The sequence below is a fragment of the Papaver somniferum genome, chromosome 3, assembly GCF_003573695.1.
Source record: "Papaver somniferum cultivar HN1 chromosome 3, ASM357369v1, whole genome shotgun sequence".
NCBI lineage: Eukaryota > Viridiplantae > Streptophyta > Magnoliopsida > Ranunculales > Papaveraceae > Papaver > Papaver somniferum.
The window spans coordinates 184,514,173-184,533,499 of record NC_039360.1 but is presented as its reverse complement, the minus strand read 5'-3'; the positions used below and the strand labels follow the sequence as shown (position 1 = coordinate 184,533,499).

General features: G+C 35.5%; 1 long non-coding RNA gene across 2 annotated transcripts; it reads left to right on the top strand.

The window, feature by feature from the left end:
• The first annotated feature begins 12,805 nt into the window (after positions 1-12,805).
• LOC113358253 lies at positions 12,806-15,803 on the top strand. 2 transcript variants are annotated; one of them, XR_003364334.1, is made up of 3 exons: positions 12,806-12,977; positions 14,624-14,709; positions 15,625-15,803. It is a non-coding gene; the product is annotated as an uncharacterized LOC113358253 (long non-coding RNA). The 2 variants fall into 2 exon arrangements; XR_003364333.1 differs by lacking the exon at positions 15,625-15,803 and having other exon boundaries at positions 14,624-14,823.
• The last annotated feature ends 3,524 nt before the right edge of the window (positions 15,804-19,327 follow it).

Sequence of the window (19,327 nt, the reverse complement as noted above, 5' to 3'; positions counted from 1 at the left end):
AAAATTACTCTTGGTTTTCCGTTTAAAAATGCAAGGAAGTAGCTTAAAGCCTTAAACTAGATTTTGGTAACAACTTTTACGCTTCTTCTTGCGTTAGATTATAGTTGTTAAAAAATCGTTTCAGGATAACATTAATTGGGTTACAGATCTAACGTTTGGTAATAAATTTCTCAGTTAATAACCTTTCTTTCTTCCTTTTGAACAAAATGAAATTATACAATATCTTTGCAATCCTTGGTTTTCCATCTGATGAATTGGAAAAGGAAAATGTCAGGGGTGCATGTATTGATAACTCATTTGCCATTAATTAAATATAGCATCTCATGGGTGGTTGCAGTGCTAACTCATTTCAGCAGTCAAGGGAATAAGGTCCCTATCTGAAAACGTAGGCTGCGTCTTTTGGTTTTCGATTTTCCTTCACTTTGTCATACGAGTACATATGTGATCGATTCACTTTATGTCTTTATCACCACCAGTGTGTCTCAAGAACTTTCAGGAAAAGATGAAAAGACAATAATAACAATACAGTTGGGATAACTATTATTTGGAGTCGCAGCACATTTTCATGAAGCTTACGTTATCTTCTCAACGAAAGTTTTTAGGTTCTGAATACAAATCAAAGAACACCAAAGTAAAAGATTGAAGAAGAACCCATTGCTCTATAGTTGAAGACCAAAAAGGAAGAGATCTAAAAGAATTTGTAAAGGTAAAATTGCTTCTACTCTTCGGTAATATACATACAATGCCTGTTAAAGTTTTGTTCCCGATAATACTCGAATAAATTCTTTGCAGTTGTTAGTGCACTCATGGAGTTAAACGAGAAAGCATCACTGCTATGTCTGCTTCTGCTTTTATTAGCAAAATCGGGAAATGAATAAGTGAAAGATTCTAGAAAAACTTTAAAATGTTTGAATCTGTAAGTAAAGGAAGACGAAATCTTAGTCTGTTGGCCATTCCGTTAATCTGCACTAACAAGTTTAAACTTTACATTTACTACCATTCAGTAATAGCTCCACTGTCTCTTTCAAGAACCATTTTTTCGTCAGACTGCCATTCTTAATTGAAGAATGATCACTCATTGTTTTCATATGTTTCACCCAGACATAAGAGTATGTCTGGGTGAAGTAGAACGTTAATTTGATATGTTTGTAGTCGGGATATGGAAAAGCTTAGTACATGATATTAAAATTACACACTCAAGTTGTTAGGTCAAAATTTTAATACATTTTGGAATAAGTATTATGGTTGCAGAAGTTGTGTAACAAATGATGTAAAATCGAATAAAACATGTGTAATAAATGATGCAAAACCTAATACAAAGTTGCATAATAAATGATGTAAATCGTTTAGTTAGTTTATCTTTTTGATTAAATTGTTGTACTATTGATTCTTAAATAGGTCATTTAAAACGAAGTTGAGTTAAAAGAAAACAATTGTTACATAATCACATTAATGAACTAGCCCGTGCATTTGCACGGGTTTACAGAACTTGTAAATAATAAAACAATGAAAAGTAATTAAGAATTCAAGCAATGGAGAGAAATATGATCAGGGAATCTTTCTTCGTTACTAAACAATCATCAAAGTAGCATATTCATCAATTCTTTATTAATCACAGATTATCACCAATAGTAGAATAGAAGGTACGCTTAGCTATTCCCAAAATTCCTTATATCAATGGAAAACAGGTATGCTTAGAGCAACCACAATGGACGATCATACCTATAATTATGGTCCAGCGACGAGACACAGCTGGACGGAGTAAATACTAAAATTTGGACAAAGAACAAATTCCAGACTATATTTGGTCGACGACTAAGACCAAAACTATATATAATCGTGTGGACGTATAATGTTCGTTTGTCACCGGGCTTGCATATAAAGTACGCTTCACATGAAGCGGTTGTAAAGTTCACGCCTCACTGTGAGGCGAAGTTATAAAGTCCACCTATTAATATAACCCAATTATTAAACCACACACACTTTTGGCACATGTGAATCAACACCAGTCCAACATATAAAGTCCTCCTCAACACCAGGACAATATATAAAGTCCGCTTCATTTGGGGCGGACATATAATCAATGCTTGACCAAATTTTGGTCATATCCCATTGTTCTCCACCACAGACTAAACCCAAATTTTGGTCTTTTTTTTGGTTTTTAGTCTTTGGTTTTACTCGTACCACTGCAGTTGCTCTTAGTTTCCAAATTCTATCCTTCTGAACCACCTTAAGGTATGCTTACAAGATGTAATTCATTCGAATGCCTTAAGGTTTATGAACTTAGGTTTGATCCTAGCAGTTAAACTCAGTACGATCGGTCCACTTACTAGGGTTGTTTTCACTTGCGGTTGCTCCATAGAATCCCTCTGCAAGGTTTCGCGATTTCTACTTATGTAAGAGTTATTCAACAATTATGGATATCCTAACTCATTGCTAGCATTAGATTTACTAACAAATTGACTTAGTTGGCCACTTAAACAATTTATCAATCAATCATAAAATTATTATAGTAAAAACACACGATAATCATACTAAATAATTATGAATAGATTTATATGCTAAATTGAGTCATGTATTAGAACTAGAATCATCTCCAATCACTAAGAAGTTTAGCTACTCATGGTACTAACAAAACCCATGAGTTTTATATGATAAAATGGAAAAGAAATAGTTACGGTGATGGAAATAGCTCCAAACCCTAGATTTTCTTCCTTTGTGTTCTTCTCTCCAATGGCTTGATAAAAATATTAAAAGGTATCTCCAAAAAAATATTAGAAGAGTTTCTTATATAGCACCCAAGTTGTAGAAGTGAACGTGCATCAAATCCTGGTCGAAATAATATTGCAACTTGCCAAAAACGCACCAAAAAGACAAACCCAAATCTGTCCGTGTGTCGTGTGTGATCTTCATCCAATAGGCCGTGCAGATGGACAAAAGCCCAGTATGTTTCCTTATCATTACCAGTCTTTGGCCTGTCAGTTACAGAAGACTGACAATGGAGTCCTATTTTACTTCCACGGCAAAACTTCTTCTCTTTACCCTGAGTTTGCTTACGGTGATAAAACCTCACCGATGGGATACCAACCGTAAGTCACCATGTAAATTCCTACGGTGAAATACCCCATCGTAACCTTCCCTGAACTTTTCTACGGAAAAGTATTCACACCTAGACTTCCCTGGATTCTTATAACTTCTTCATCTTCTAATTATTCTATCTGGATTTTTAAACGCAGCCAACCTTTCACGTCTTCACCACCGATGGCAGCAAGGCAACCATCATCTATTCTTGCTGTCGTTGTGAACATGGAAATAACGAAGGTATCTTCGTGTCCACAAACAATATTCGCATGACTGATTAAATCGACAAGATAGATAAAAGACATATAAAGCAACATAAGGAAGAAGCCTGATGGACTCAGAGCCTTTGGGTACGTCCTTGTCTAGCCATGTAAGTCTGATTATGATGAATTCACAACATACATAACAGATAAATACGATGCATAGTAAGTAAAATGATAGATCTAAAGTGCGGAATGTAAATGAGACGATGATTTACGTGGTTCAACACTAAGGCCTACTTCCACGGGAGTTGGTGTTTCATTATATGTTATTGAGGACTACAAAGGTAGTCAAATGAATTTAAGTGAGGAACGAAGCTAGAAGGGAAATGAAACTCATACTTACTCTTACAATTTATCTCTCCTCAACTATATCTCACTTTCCCTAAAATTGGTCGACCCTTCTCTCTTAGTGGAGCTGGGTATTTATAGATCTTTTATGTGGGGCCTCCTGGATGACAGCTGTGCCCTTATCATCTTGATCTCTGTGCCGATACCGCTGACATCTTCATTCTGTACCGATGACCCTAACAGTAATATGCTGTACCGATGGGTCTCCGCTTAATCCACCATGGGAGATTCGGTACGTGCCCTCTGCATGTAGCATTTAAGACGGGTGGTTGGGCAGTCCGCATGCGTCAGGCAACTGTCTGATTCCCCTGTCACATCTATGTCGGTTAGATTAATATCCACCCTTGATTTCGGATCTATCTTGGGATAGATTAAAGTAGGTCTTAGGGTCTTCTAAGGTACTCCGCAGTAGCTCGTTCCTTAGGTGGCCCTTGTTTCATCATCGTCGGATCTGTAAGATGATAGATACGTGGCAGGAGATGATTACTCCGTTTCTCTGGAGTCGCAACGTGGCATCATTGTCTTGATGCTCCTTTTGTTGATCTATTCCACACTATTTTCCTTGGCACGTGGTCGGTCACAGATTATGTGTATACAGTCGTTATCTGCAGCTCCATCTTTGATCAGTTGAGCTATCACAACCATACCTTGTTAACACACCGATCCTAGTAATGGCAACAACATCTCAGATTTTCAGTGCCATGTTTCTCTTCTCGCAACACTTTGTCACAGCTTGCTGGTGTTTTCTTCACACACGATTGATCCACAGAATCCCTCTGTAAGGTCTCGCGATTTCTACTTGTGTAGAGAGTTATTCGACGATTATTTATCTCATAACTTCTACTAGCGATAGAACAATCAATAGACTAATCAAGTATGCATCCCAAATCAATCTAAGAACCACTCATAAACCCTAGATATGGTAAATACAAATGATGATGATAAAAACTCTCAATAGATTTGTATTATTAATAAAGCTTCATGTTTAGAACATTGAATTCATCCTTAAAGGTTTAGTTTCTCATGATTACACAATTACCCGGTTTCCTCCTAAAGGGGTAAACCCTAAAATATTAATGAAAAACAAAAGTATAATATGAGATTCTCGATTCCATGACCTAATACTTTTTTTATAGGTTTACATTGCTTGGCCATCAAGTATTTAGTTCAGTTGAAGAACCCGACCCGAAATAACGAATCCAAACGTGCCCTTAGGCTTTACAAGGTATTAATACACGTTTTCCACTTGCTAAGTTCGCAAACCCAGTCCGCAAACTTCCAATTTCAGCAGAAATTTTCGGAATTAAAGTATGAAACCCGTCCGCGAACTTTGTTATCTTCGGTATTCAATAAAAGCTTGTTTTCGCCACAACTTCTTCATCCGAACTCGGAATAACCTCATTCTTTTTGAATTCTTTTTATATTTCAATTCTCTTCAAGATGATGATGAGAAATCCTTAATTTGAATGAGTTAATATCGGTCTTTGTCCCTTCTCTTGATTTTGAGCGTTTTGCTCCTTTTCGTCGCACTTCTTCCACTTCTCTTGGACTTGGGCACTTGGATACTTTGAATACTTATCTTCCTAAATCTTTTCAGAAATTTGTAGCTCCTTTTTGTATGATTCACATATTAGGGACAAACAAGAGAAAACAAGAGTAATAATACGAAAATATGCAAGAATAATAGCTAAAACAAGTATGGAATGAATACTAAAATCATATGAATTATGCACTTATCAAATTCCCCCACACTTAGGTTTTGCTAGTCCTCGATCAAACTAAATAAAACTAATCCTAAATACAACAACTCCATGTCGTCGAGAAAACGGTTACACTTAGCATGTATAACAAGCCTTTAAACCCCTAGGTGTCCCTAGTGGAGGAGTTATAGTCTCGTGAGGGTTTACAAGAGGTATACCCACAAAACCTACTCCAATTTCTCGCCTTGGAAGAACCACTAAGGATAGAAACAAATCAAAAAGCCAAATAATTATCTTGCATATGTTCTTTAGCTGCAAACATCCCACATACATTCCAATCATCACACATTAGCAATTACTTATGTGTGAATTCAACCTGTTTGCAAAACTCTACTAAGATAGTCATCTTACTTGTTGCAACGTTTGTCACAACACCCGCATACTGAAATCACATGGATAAATAAGAGAATGAAAATAGAAAAGTGAAGTGTGCAAATGTTGACTAAAGTGAAAGATGTTACCCGCAATACTTGTATGAATGTCGTCAAAGGATATATATTTATAGCGTAATAGTTGAGAGAAGCACACATTTAACTCGACCACATGATTAGATACTCTAAGCGCATGTTCCTTTTCAGCAAGTATATGATAGTTGCCTTGGATCCTGCATTCCACGCTTGCTTAGGCGACGGAGACAGGGACAACGTTTCACACATACTGCTATCTAAGCGTCAAGAACCTCATCAATAGTCTTTTTGACTTGCTATATAACGATGATATGGTTTTGTTTCATCGACGACATGATTAATCCGCAATTTCTCACCTATCATTTATTAATGTCGATAAATGAAGAGGAGCCTAATTTATTTATTTATTTATTTTTCTTTCTTTTCTTTTTCTTTTCTTTTCCTTTTTTTTCGGCTCACTCTTTATGAGTGTTAGACAATTGTCTGCGGGGATTTCTAATACTCAACCAATGATTACCTTGCTACAACATCCACGGTAGTATCAGGATCCCACCAAATCACTTTAGAGAAACATAAAACTGCAAAGATAAAAAGAAAGTGATTCCGTAATGATTAATTGCGAGGATGACTATTTCAAACGAATACCATAGCTTAGTTTCGCATTCAATTATGAACGTATATATTTAAGGATTGTGGAATGATAAAGTGGAACTCAATCTATAGCCGTAAGAACTGTTTCAACCTTAAAAGGTTTAGAGTAACATCCTAATTAGCTCATAATTAACTCCAAAATATGAATTCCCAAGAATGCAAGAAATCAAAGAGTATTATTATTTTATTTATTTATTTATATCAAACCAAACATGCTTAACTACTCCCCCACACTTAAACTCAACATTGTCCTCAATGTTCAAAACCGAAAATTCTGATTCTGACATAACATCCCTGAAAAACTCGAAAACTGTACAAATGGGTAGGGAACTAGGAAAACATCCTAGACAAAAGTTGTTCGCCTATGTATTTTCTATAACGTGTTAAAAGGGAATAGTATTTCGATAAAAGGTCTGACTTTTATGGCCTCCGGACTGACTGACATGCAATCTGAAAAAGTTCTGGAAAAATACCGAAACTCAAATGTCCAGGACAAGCGCTCCAACTTAACAGACTTCGATTCAGATTTTCTTTTTGGAAAAGAAAGTTGAGTATGTGTTCTTTAAAAGTTGGGGACAACCACTCAAATCGGACTCCGTATGAAGTCTCGAGAGCTATTTTCGTAGCAAGTGCGCAGTCAGAATTTTCTGACGAGAATTCGCCAAAACTTTCATTATAGATATAGGACTTTGTAAAATCTAAGATGGGAATGCAAGATATGATATGAAAAACTAAGAAATCTAAAACCAAAAGGTATAGAGATACAAAACCGATGGGTTGCCTCCCATGAAGCCCTTGGTTTAACGTCGTCAGCCCGACGTTATCGTTATCGTCCGTACACCAATAATCTGAAAATTTGGTAATCCTTCCAAATAACAATCTGTAGTTCCATTAACATCTTCACAAAAATATTAGCAAAATATATAAATATTGAATCTATCACTTTATTGAAGTTTCCCCCACACTTAGTTTTTTCTACACTCGTAAGTGGATAAAGAACATAACATTCGGGAACTTCAATAGGTTCCTCATCTTGGTGAACCTGCACAATAATCGAATCAAACACATCAAGTGGTGGATACTTAGAAGAAAAATAGTCCGTTAACACTTTGTAAGCACACAACTCCAATCCTAAGTGAGGTATTTTCTTAAAAGTTAGGTTAACAACTCTTTTAAAATCTACTTTAATTGGATGTAAAGGATCAATAGATATAGAATTAAGCAAAGGATTAGACAAACCTTCTACGTGATCCTCATCTTTCTTAATTAAATTCAATATATTATTTACCTCAAGTATATCGTGGTCCTCTATTGAACTCTTTTCTCTTCAGTTTCCTTGTTGCTTGAAACTTCCTTATAGATTTTTCTTCTTCATGGATTTATTGAACAAATAACAACCTAAATGCAAATCTTTTTGTATTTTTCTTTCTTTTTTTTTCATTTTTTTCTATTATTTTTTTTCTATTATTTTTTTTTTAATAAAAGATTGTAACTACAATAATAAAAACGAAACCAAAAATAACATGACCATGAAAGAAATACTTTACCACTTGAATCTTCACAACTTGTATTGTCTTCGTATCAAAAACTTCAGTAATTCGCATCATTTGATTTTCCTCGCTCTTTTAAATAAGTCTTCATAATTGGATATAAATTTCCGCTCCTTATATGTAAGTCTTCAACATGTATATAAAAATCTGCTCATTGTATGTTGCTTTACTTGGATATGAAATTTTCTCTTCCTTGTATTGTTGCTTCTAAACCTCAAACGTCTACTTTCCTTTTAGATTTTTATATCACTCCACTTGTTGATGATGATGTGTTTCTATGGACCTGTTGTTGGAGAGAGAGAAAATGGTGCTAACTGCAAATTAAACTACAGGAAGATGGTTTCGTCTACAGACGTCACCCTCATGATTGACAAAATTAGCACTCAAGAGATCAAAAATAGTGCGGAAAATGGTGTGAAGTTGGGTAGCTCACCATTCTACCCGAAATTAACATACGTGACACACACTCAAAAGAAATCTTTTTAGTCAGCTACAAAGAATTTAAGGTATGGTGCCTCTTGTTAGAGCACCGCTCGGTCGAACTCGCATGTGTTGCTATCTCAAGCATGTTTTTCAATGTTAGTGATCAAAACTATAAGTCTTGATTTCTAGCCTATTTATAGATGTCTCGGACTAGGACATAGATTGTGTAGTTGAGCTTAGTTTTCACGGCGTTCATCATTTGAAGACGAAGAACTACTAAGGGGAGCTTGTGGAACTTCATCGACAAAAGGTATGTGGAGACTTGAACTCATATATCACTTGGAAAGTCTATTTCTACTTTATCTCCTATATTGAGACATAAGTCGTATTACAATATAGTTTTCTATATACACATTTGAGATTTCGAGCTGAGTTTATCTCTCTTACATATTTCTTGAAATATGTGTTGCCAAGCTTTCGCTTCGACCAAGTTCATCTTATATCATGTGAAAATTGACGAGTAACATCTTACATGGTTTGTGTGATACAATCATTTGGTGTTGTCTTGGAATGTTTCGTAATGATTATTTCAATAACTTGAAAATTGCTTTGATGCTAATAGTGTGTGAAAACGTCTATTGTCATCCTCTAAGAAAGTTTCAATGATTGAAATAACAGTTTAGAACACTTAACCATTATTGGATATGTCATGTTGTGCAATCTTGCACATATATAATCCATGTCGGGGAACCATAGTATGCGCACCCGTTTGCGTACCTGTTGGTTTGAGAAATCCGGGAACCTAAGTATGCGTACCCGTTAGCGTACTGGCGTACAGGTTCATGTCCGAGAGTTTCTGCTGGGATTTAAAATTCGCGTACCCGTTTGTGTACTGGCGTAACCCAATCCCAGTCCGGGTATTCCAAGTATGCATACCCGTTTGCATACTTAAAGGTTAAAGTTCTAAAATCGGTTTTAAACATGAACATAAACATTTATATAATAAGGAATGAAATCTTTGCAAACCATGGCTATAATGTTCATGATTGATTCGAGTAAATCAAACCGATTTTGCTTCAATTGTGTTCTTATATAATTCTATGAGAATATAGCAATTGAAAAACTCTTTAACTAGTTTCATTTGAGTCATTTGAACTAGTTATGGTTAAGATGAATAAGGTTGATATGAGAGTAATTATATGGCTAACCTAGGTTAACTATTTGTGAACCAACATGGTGTACACGTTTAGGTACGGTTACATAAACCTAAATGAGGGTGCATTTCATTTGTGTGTAACAAGCTAAGTTCGATATAACGGTTGAAAGATATTAGCTTGGTTGAATCAGGTTTTTCATCTAACGGTGAATATTGAATGCTTTGTTACCAAGGTAACTTGGATTACAAACCCTGATTTGAAAACTATATAAAGGAGAACTCTAACAACTGGGAAACCTAATCCCCACACCTCCTGTGTGTTACTAGTTGCATAACTAGAGTCGATTCTCCTTTAACCTTAGGTTTCTTCGAGACCCTGTAGGTTGGCGACTTCAAAGACTTCATCGGGATTGTGAAGCCAGACCCAACTATTTTTCTTTGTAGTTGCGTGTTCTGATCTTGCCCGATTCTATCGTATTGAGTACAATTGAAATAATTGACTCGAGATTAATGTCACTGATAGACAAGATAAAAGTAATCACAAACATCTTCGTCTCATCGTTTGTGATTCCAAAATATCTTGTTTCGCTTGTCGATTAAGATTATTGTGAGGTGATTGATAATACTAGGTTGTTCTTCGGGAATATAAGTCTGGTTTATCAATTGGTTCTTGTTCACCTTGATTTATCAAAAGACGGAACAAAAACTCTTGGGTATTCTGTAGGAGACAGATTTATTCAATCTATAGACTTTTCTGTATGAGACAGATTTGTTTATCAAGTATTCGACTTTGGGTCGTAACAACTTTTAGTTGTGGGTGAGATCAACTAAGGGAATCAAGTGCATAGTATCCTGCTGGGATCAGAGACGTAAGGAGCACAACTGTACCTTGAATCAGTGTGAGATTGATTAGGGTTCAACTACAGTCCAGTCTGAAGTTAATTGGTAGTAGGCTAGAGTCTGTAGCGGCTTAATACAGTGTGGTGTTCAATCTGGACTAGGTCCCGGGGTTTTCTGCATTTGCGGTTTCCTCGTTAACAAAATTCTGGTGTCTGTGTTATTTCTTTTCCGCGTTATATTTTGTTTATATAATTAAAATATCACAGGTTGTGCGTTAAGATCAATCAATTAGAATATCCAACCTTTAGTTGTTGATTTACATTGATTGACACTTGAACATTGTTATTTGGTACCGTTCAAGTAACTCCTCTTATATTCAATCGGGCTCGCAGATTTCTATTTGCTGATTGCAGATTGAATTAAGAGTTAGAGATATTAAACTCTTTGATATACTTTACTCTAGATTGAGTCTGACTGTCTAGTTGATTTTCTAGAAAGTGTATTGGAGTAAGTCATCTCAGATTGCCAAACGAATTGTTGAGTGTGGTTGTTAGACCCCCGCATTTTCAATTGGTATCAGAGCAGGCAAACACATTAAAGACCTCATAAGTCTGTGTTTGTAGCGATCTGAGGATGGACGACATTGTCTGTGATAAACGCATTTCCAGAAATAAAAGTTATGTTTCTTTGAAGTCTATTAAAGAGAAATATTTGTCAATCTCGAATGTAGAAGAACCTTGTTTTCCAAAGAAACAGACGTACATTGACAAGTGTTTTCCTAACTACCTTACTGATGAGTCTGACTCTGAAGTTGAAAGGAATGCAGCCAAAGAGAGTGGAGTGATTCTAAAACTTGTTAGAATCCAGGCTGATGATGTCAACCGATTGAAACACAAAGTCAATGTCCTTGTTGGTATGGTAAATGAGCGTCACTCTCGTCTAAAGGCTCTTTAAGAAGAAAATTTCTCAGTTTGTTCTTCACGAACTCTACTTGAGGAAAAACTCAAAAAGGATGCTTTGCAAATTGAACACCTTTTAAGTATACTCTCCTTTCAAGAGTGTTCCAAAGAGTCCACCATACCAATTACTTCTGATTTAACTGTAATAGAGTCAGTTTCAGAATTAAAACCAAAATCCCTTCCTGTCAAAAAGGATGTGCATGTGTCTTCCTCTAATCAAGGAATATCCACATCACACAGAAGGAAATCTCCCAACGATGGTGTTAAGACTGTTCTATCTAATCACTCATGTGATCAGAAAGTGTGTCTCTTTTGTAATTCAAAAGGGCTTGGTGAACAAAAGAGGAATATGAGGTTGAATGACAATTCTATTATTCGTATCCAACACACCTTATATTTAATTATTAAAGGTGTAACTGACATTTGTATGTCTAAACCTATCGGTTTTAGTACTCACCCTGTATACCCCACTAGGGAAGTCAATTCGATGTGTTCCTCAAATGTTCAAGTGAGAAACAGTCTTTCTAGACCATTCCGTTCAAGAAGAACTCATGGTTTTCCTTATATCAAGAAGGGAGATTATATTGTTAATGATGTGCAAAAGGTACCAGAAGAAGGATGCTATCAGATCTCACTACTAGATCTTATATGGGAAAATATAGAAATAGCCAGTGCTAGTTAGAGAACTAGATTAGTTTAGTATTGGGTAGGTTTTGTGAGATAAATCTTAATTAATCAGTAAAAGCTATCAGTAATTAAAAAAAATTGATTGATTGTTTGTTTATGTAATGAAGTAAAAATTGTAGGGTACACCAATAACTTTAGCTATAAGGATTTGAGAATAAATAATCTAAAAAGTATGAACACGTAGACAATTCAACACTAAAAATATAGTGAGATTAGTATTATTGATGGATCTTGTAAATCACATAGAAACTTACTGAACACCTTTGTAAGGACCCTCAAGCTCGTCAACGCTATTAGACCAGTCAAGAGACGATTTAGCCGATAAGGACTCGATTAGTTTAACATGAACGTTAATTAATAGAAATTAATCTAACAGTAATTTAGTTACGAAACTACAGTTGGTTAGATCTCGAAAAGTTATGCGAATTAGACTACTCGAACGTCTCATTCGGATACCGGAAGAAGAAGATATCTTCGGATTAGTTCATAGGGCAAAATGGTCATTTTACAACGAATATTAAAGAGACAACCGAGTATTTCTTCTACGTCAACCTCTACCATTCTAGATCATTCGTTTGGCTGCCCTTACCCAATTCCTTTGGGTGCCTCAGTAGTTCCATTTTGGTTTTATACCAAATCCAATCGAAGAGAAACCAGTTCTCTTCTCTTCTTATCTTTCTTCTTCTTTCCTCTTCTGCTCCTCTTCTTCTCTGTTCTTCTCTGTTTCATTTCGATAGATGAAGGTTAGGTTGATTCTGTATGAGCGTTTCTTCTCATGCTTGGTGTGTTGACGAACTGAGTGAGGTGGTGACGTCACTGAAGCTGATTTAGTTCTGGAAAAGCAACGAATTGGTAAGTTAAATTAGGGTTTCATATTCGATTGAAATTTGTGTATGGAACTGTTGTAACTTGTTAGATTTTAGATGGTTTTGCTCTTAATTGAGGTTTTGATTAAGGAATTAGAATTTCTGTGATGGAATTGAAGATTAGGGTTTCCATGTTCTTCCCCAAAATTAGTAAATTAGGGTTTCTGGAATAGTAAGGAATTATTCATTAGATGACACAAGTTGGGTAGGTGTGAATTCGAGATTCTTGTTTAGAATTTCAGTCTCAGTTGAGAATTTGAAAAGAAGGGAAAATGTTTATGATTGAAGAACTGAGGTGAGTTGTCTATGAGATTGAAATTGATATGAGCAGTGATTGTGGGTTGAATTACTGAGAGTATTATTGATCATTGGTGATGTTTGGTTGGTTGTATTGGCTGCAGTCCATAGAATTCATAGTGATGCTGCTGAGATGATGCATGTGGAATTGTAAATGGTGTTTGAGCACCTGTATCAAAGATTGGCGATAGGAGATAAAGATAAAGATTAATTTGTTGTCTGTGAAGTTGGTGTTGATGCCAGTAATCCTGTGATGCTGAGAAGAAAATCGAGATCCTGAACTGCAGGTGACTAAGGGAGGCTAAGTGGTACAATAGATGGATAATCTGTAATGCAGGCCTGACTGCAGTTCAATGGAAGAATTGAGAATGTTATGAGGTTGCTGCTTCAATGATACAGTCATAGTTATTGTGACTGAAAGAAGTGGAAGATGAATGAATTGTATAATTGACTAGGGTTGTTGGTTTGTATGTATTAGAATTATTAGTGGGTGGTTAGTAAGGAGAGAAGACCTTGCAGGTGTTAATGACATAGGTGAAGCTGAGTTGGTGGTGAGACACAAGGTTTATTACTGAAGAGGATGTTGTTGATCAATGTGCAGGGTAAGTGGTGAAGTTGGAATTGATGGTAATGGTAGAAGGATTGTTGTACAGTTCAAGATGGTAACAAATAGAATTGGAGGTTGTGTATGAATTTGGTGTAGGTATAGACTGAGGTAGGAGTTGTAATGTTGTGTAAGATGAAGGTTGAGAATTTGATAGAATTGATATTAGTGGTGATGGTTGTTTAAACTTCTGCATCTTGAATTTAAGACTATTAGTCATCTTAGTCAGTTTAAGTGACTTATCTAAATGTTTTGGTTTGTTTGAGTTGGATCTGTTGAACTCAGTAGTGACTCGTTTGACTCAGTTAGTTGACTGAGTTGACCAGACCTTGACTTGTTGACCTTGACTTAACTGAACCTTTGACAGACGTTGACTGTTAGCTGACATCTCTGACCGGTCATAGACCGTCATTGACCGTTAGTTTGACCCGGATGGACCGGGCCTTAAGTTATTGGGCTGGTTTGGTGGACTTGGGCTTAGAGTTAGTTTTCCTATTTTGATGAATTAGACCCCCTGGGGTCCGAATTAGCTTTTGGTTCCTTGTACAAAGTTGTAGATCTTCTTAAGACTAATCTAATGGATTATAGAACCAATCCAATTCATTTAGTAAACCTTATCTATGCTAAAAATAGAGAATGAAAAGGTGTAAAGTCATAAATGGGCTTAGAACCATTCGTTAGACCTGTATGAGCCTTTTGGCTAATTCTTAGAGTGCTTGTGTGATTAACAGTTAGTCTTCATTAACAACGATCGATCTAAAGGATGAACCAGTGGATTGAGGATCTCAAGGTAGGAGTGGTTTGCCTTCAGAATCAGGTGGAAACTTTGTAACCTTCTTGTAATCATTAAGTTCCTTTTCATATGCGAGCATGATGTGCCATTACTCCTTATGAGAATATCTGTGTGTAAATGATTGGGTATGTTATGTAATATGCATTGTGTGGATTCTCCAAATGTTATATCTATTTTAATGCTTATTATAGCCCAGATGAGGCAATATCGTTATATACGAGAATATTACCTTTCACAATTTCTTGTGAGAATCCAATCGTTTGCATATTATGCTTGATTGCAAAACCTTCGGGACTTATGATGGTAGATTCTTGAATCATGGTTTGTGTGGCACTTCGTGTGGATGTGCTATTATTAGAGTCTGGAGTTATTCTGCTTTCGCTTTCTCCAATGAGTTTGGCGAGGTCTGAGTGACATATTTTAGCTGTTCTTGCTTCACTTTTGTGGATTCATCCGGTGGTGGTCTTTCACGGATATTGACACTATGGACGCAATATCTGAGGAAGTGGAACTAGAATAACATTCTTTCATGAATGATATATATTATGATGCTTGTTGTTTGCTGAGTGATTAATTTGATGTGTGTTTGAGTGAAATCCCCGCGAGGAGTGACTGTGGTTTCCCCACAGCTCTTTGCTAAGTCTTATAGCCCAGATGAGTCAATACATAACACTGGAAGTGCATATAATAGCTATCTAGCGCGTAAAGCGAAATAGTATTACTTTTTATTTTATAACCTAATTTATGTCTTTAATGACCCAGATGAGGAAATAGTATATCAAGGTATATGGGGAAATTACTCTTACACATGTTATGCACGATGAGATGTTCTAAATTACTTCTTCTTAGCACTGTGAAGCATATTAGTGATTACTTGAGAGTTATTTGTTTTCATTGGGCACCCCTTTGGAATGATGTGCTCACTCGTTCCCACTTCAGTTTTCAGTAATCAGAAGAAAAGGTGCGCTCGAAGATAACCGTTTTGTGGCTTAAAGCTTTTATCGTATTAAAGATGTTGCGTAGCTTTTGTATATGTATATTTTTGTTAATCTGTAAAACAACACATTATTATGTTCATATCACTCGAGAGATCTTCATTTATATAATACCAGAGTTTATGGGTTTGCCTTTGGGATTAGCTCATGTAATTATGATTATTAGAATCAGTAATCTTGATTTGATGCTTCAATTGGCAATTAGGTTATAATCCTATTAGCTAAGCAGGTTTAGTATTTGGGGCGTCACAACCTTGACTTATATGAAGAGTAAACAAATTATAATTACATAAATGTTAATAATATTGTTGGGACTTAATAATATTTGTAAGAGCAGTTAGAATATAGTTCGACCATCAACATTAATAATAAAATACTATAATAGTAATTATAGATGATAATAATAGTAGTAATAATTTTAATAAAGTAATGTTAGCATTTCTCAATTAGTATCATATTAAACTCAATTTAACTAAAATTTCAATAAGGATATATTATAATTTTATGCAAATTCAAATTTAAACCATATTAAATTGCCAACGCCAGTCTTTAACAAGATATAGTATACAAATTAAAGATGAATAAATAAAATTCTGTTATCAATCTTTACGTGAATGTGAAATTACATTTAAAAGATTAAGGCTTAGTGTACCAACTGGACTATCAACTCAAGAATAATGAGACTAATAACACAATTGATGAAAGTATTTGAGTAATTAAGCTGATAGATAATAATTGAAAATTTTATATGTATAGTATCACACTAAAGTTAAAATATCAGATATTATAAATTAATGTAAAAGCGAATTGAGATTACTTATAGTGATAAAAGAAATAAATAATAATAATGATAAAAGAAAATAAATTTTGATAATTCAATTCTTTAAAATGCTGTGAACTATCTATATATTTTACGAAGTAAATTATAAGACTTACACCAATTGCAATAAAAGTTAGAGACTAATTAATTTTAATAAATTAATACTTAGTTAATCCAGCACTGGGGAATAGTGAGGTTGATAATTCGGATGTATTCGGGTGATACTTGTTACGTAGGTAGGCATTGTCAGGCATCGGGAACCTAGACAGGGCAACTGCATTCTTGTATCACTAAGCATAGAAGGGAGACTTGCTTCTATTAGTGGATGGATAGATCCCAAACTTTACTTAGAAACTGATAGAATATTTTCTTTCGTAGTTAAAACCATTAATCTATTGAAGTAGAAATTTAGTGATAAGAATTTAGACCTAGTCATCTGTCAGAAACTATTTAAGCATAGTGATCCTAGAGACAACCATCTTATAGAATATTTTCTCTCGTAATTAGAACCAGTAACTTATTGAAATATGAATTACTCTTTTGAACCTAGAGCCACAAATTTTAGTTGTAGAAATCCATTTATGTTGTATTTTGTTTTATGTTGTTTTCGCTTAGACAAGAGATATGATTATTCTTTAAGGTGGGGAATTTTTTTGAAGACCAGAAGGAAGGTTTGATTTTCGAGGACGAAAATGTATAAGGTGGGGAGAACGTAATGACCGTTGAGCTCGTCAACGCTATTAGACCAGTCAAGTGACGAATTAGTCGATATTAACTCGATTAGTTTAACACGAACGTTAATTATTAGAAATTAATCTAACAACGATCTAGATACGAAACTAGTACCGTTGAATAGATATCAAAAAGTTATGCGAAATAGACTACTCAAACGTGTCATTCGGATACCTGAAGAAGAAGGAATCATCAGAATAGTGAGAAGGGAATAATAGTCTTTTTGCCATTAGACAGTCTAGTACTTCCCTTATCAATTCAATGAGTGTTCCATAAACTTCCTGGTTGGCCTTATCTCTAGACCGGATCGAGAAGGTAAACTCTTTCTCTTTTCTTTTATCTTGATTCTTCTCTTCTCTTCTTCTTTCTTCCTCTTGTTCTTTTCTGCCCGTGTTTCTGTGAGAAGAGTTTGTGAAATTGAAGAGAAACTTAAGGGAAAAAATTACGAGTTGATTGTTGGTGATGATGTTGTATTTGTTGAGCACGAGATGAAGAGGGTAAAGTTGTTGCTGTCAATTGAAGACGTGATTCCTGAAGTTAGGGTTTGAGTGGAATTGAGATGTAGATCGTGTTGCTGATAGATAAATAAGAAGAGGGTTGTTGTTAATTGTCGTTATTGAGGTTCACTAGTACATAAATGGCCTTTAGCCACGCCAAATATAAATTTGTCTGTCACGCCTTTTTGGTTTTGGCGTGTCTATAGGGTAGAAGTATACCCTATAGACACACAATGTTGAATGGGCGTGTTCATATAAGTGCTTTCAGCCACGCCAGGGCTACTAGCGTGTCAAAATTTCCACCGTTTAGTCACGTTAACTTCAAAAAATTTATTGGGCGTGTTTATAGACCAGTCTATGGCCACATTAGGTATTGGGCGTGTTTATAGACCAGTTATGGCCACATTAGGGAGTTGTGGCGTGTCCAAAAGGTTAGTCACGCCATTTAAGGTGTGGTTTTAAAGTTGGTTCATTAGACACGCCAGTATATGCGTGTCCATAGTGTACGATTGATTGACACGCCAAATTCAAAGTGTGGCCAAAAGGTTCTTCTTTGGACACGCCGGTATATGTGTGTCCATAGTGTACGATTTATAGACACGCCAGTATATCGTGTCCATAGTGTAGGATATATAGACACGCCAAGTTGAAAGTGTGGCCAAAAAGTTCTTCTTTGGACACGCTAGTATATGTGTGTCCATAGTGTGTGTTCTAAAGACACACCGGTTTTATAGCGTGGCTAAAAAGTTCGTTTTGAAAAAAATTAATAAAAATCTTTCGCCCATATTCGAACGCATGACCTCGAAGATTTAGATAACGTACCAATCCACCAAACTGGTCATATTTAGATGTTTATGATTAGTGTTTTGAAAATACTAAATTGATTGAACTACTCAACATTTAAATAAACACGCCAAGTTGAAAGTGTGGTCAAAAAGTTCTTCTTTGGACACGCTAGTACATGTGTGTCCATAGTGTGCATTCTATAGACACGCCGGTTTTATAGCGTGGCTAAAAAGTTCGTTTTGAAAAAATTAATAAAAATCTTTCGCCCATATTCGAACGCATGACCTCGAAGGATCTAGATAACGTACCAATCCACCAAGCTGGCCATCTTTAGATGTTTATGATTGGTGCTTTGAAAATACTAGATTGGTTGAATTACTCAACATTTAAATAAACACGCCAAGTTGAAAGTGTGGCCAAAAAGTTCTTCTTTGGACACTCTAATATATGTGTGTCATAGTGTGCGTTCTATAGACACGTCGATTTTATAGCGTGGCTAAAAAGTTCGTTTTGAAAAAATTAATAAAAATCTCTCCCATATTCGAACGCATGACCTCGAAGGATTTAGATAATGTACCAATCCACCAAGCTGTCCATCTTTAGATGTTTTTGATTAGTGTTTTGAAAATACTAGATTGGTTGAACTACTCAACATTTAAATAAACACGCCAAGTTGAAAGTGTGGCCAAAAACTACACCCAAAACCCTCAAGACTAATTCTCTAGCTTTCTCTGGAATAGATTCTGACTTGCATGTTCTGCAAGTTATTGGGTTCTCCAAAACTATTTCTGCAAATCTTTTAAACAACTATA